The 2,073-nt window shown below is 39.6% G+C and overlaps 1 protein-coding gene across 1 annotated transcript in view; it reads right to left on the reverse strand.

Moving 5' to 3' along the window:
• LOC106878411 (uncharacterized) overlaps window positions 1–2,073 on the reverse strand; it is a 37,945-nt gene that overhangs the window by 22,108 nt on the left and 13,764 nt on the right. The window lies entirely within an intron of this gene.

A 2,073-nucleotide genomic window follows, 5' to 3' on the forward strand; every position in this document is an offset into this window, starting at 1 on the left:
AGAATATATTCTCAATGCCCTTAGTGTAAAAACACCCAAAAGGAAGTCACATCCAAGTGAGATAACTCACATCAAATCCCTTTTTTTTTTCTTCGGAGTGACAGAGAATGTTTCATCATTGTTTTCACTTGTCAATGCCACATACGAAAGAGGGTCTGCTGAGCTGCCTAACTAGCTATGGAAATCCTCTTAGCCCCTTGTGGAGCATAAGGCTGGTTTCCCAATTTCCATGGCATATGTGTTCCCCCCTAGCTGGACGGGACGCCGGTCCATAGCAGCTTTTTACTCAAGAAACAGGAAGAAATAGTGAGAGAAAGTTGGGGCGAAAGAGTACAACAGGGGTCGCCACCACCTCCTGTCGGAGCCTCTTGGAGCTTTAGGTGTTTTAGCTCAATAAACACACACAACACCCGGTCTGGGAATCAAAACTGTGATCCTCCGACCGCATGTCCGCTGCCCTAACCACCGGGCCATTGCGCATCCACTAACTGGCTACGACTATATGCTAAATGGTTTAAGAACCATCTACTTGCATGTTCCAACATGTCATGTCACAGAAAAAATTCAAATATAAATTAGAAGCAGCTCGAGCTATATAAATTAAGTCATACACACATACCCTCGTGTATGCGTGTATGACTTTACGATAATAACAAAATAATAATAATAATGAAATTAACGTGTATAGTGCTCAGGTGTATTACAACTTATCAAAGGTGCATGTGTTGTTGTTGGCACTCCGTCGCTTACGACGTCGAGGGTTCCAGTAGATCCAATCAACGGAACAGCCTGCTCATGAAATTAACGTGCAAGTGGCTGAGCACTCCACAGACACGTGTACCCTTAACGTAGTTCTCGGGGATATTCAGCGTGACACAGTGTGACAAGGCTGACCGCGAGTCCGCTGCCCTAACCACTGGGCCATTGCGTCTGCAAAGGTGCATGTATAGCACATCGAATTATGTACAAATTTCAGGAAAGTGTACAGTGTATGAGTCATGATATACATGGGGGCAGGGATATCAGGTGTAGTGTTGGCGAATTTCAGCAAGCATGGAGGTTTTAAAGGATGTAATGTCTAGGCATCTAACAACTGATGCAGGTAGTTTGTACCATGCTTTGTACATAGTTTGTACATATGAACAACTCTGAGAGTGAAAAAATGTTTCCGGAAGTCATGGACGTTGTGCTATTTTCTGACTTTGTAAGCATGCCCACATGTGTTAGACACATGGAGTTCAAAAAGGCACTCAAAGTGGTTGTTGGCACCATGGTTAATAATTTTGCGTGTGTTTACGAAGTCAGTTTGTTTATATATATACATAAATTCAAGTAATAAGGGTGGAAAATTGAATATTAATTTGATTAATATCAATTTATAACCAGTGGCCTAGCAAATTGAAAAATCTGAAGATTCAGAAAAATTATATTACATACATATAAGAGGGATGACCACTAAGTGGACATCCATTATGCTAGAAGAAGACCACCTATGGTTTGACCACTAAGAAAAGATTGTTCTCAAGAAAATTCAGCAAGCGCCAGAACTGAAGAACCAGTGGAAAATTGGATGTTTTCCATCCCTTTAAAGGAAACTGTTTTTCCTTGGATTGAATATATATATATATATGAAATATTCAAACACTGAGATTTGAAGTTAGATGTCACTACTGTTCATATCATCTGTGGATAAATTCAAAATTTGATGATATCACCAGTAGTAGCATTGGTGATAGCTTATGATAGCTTTAAGGAGCTATGAAATATCGTAATGATGCTTAATGAGCATCTACCTGCTAGAAATAAGAGCCAAGTCTTAAATAATCCACCGTAGCGCACCAATATAACAGAGAAAAACAGTATGCGAGGAAAACAGACCGAATTAAAACATTTAACAACACAAATAAAAATATTATGCAATTACGGATATCCACAAACCAGGTTTCTGCTTTATATATATATATTCACCATGATAGATTGCTAGCCACTACACATTCTTTATTTTCTCTCCTTGTTTCTTTCTGTGTTCCTTTCTGTGGAAGAGCGTAGGCTCGAAAGATTAAGGACTTTTTC

The sequence above is a fragment of the Octopus bimaculoides genome, chromosome 25 (assembly GCF_001194135.2).
Source record: "Octopus bimaculoides isolate UCB-OBI-ISO-001 chromosome 25, ASM119413v2, whole genome shotgun sequence".
NCBI classification, from domain to species: Eukaryota; Metazoa; Mollusca; class Cephalopoda; order Octopoda; family Octopodidae; genus Octopus; species Octopus bimaculoides.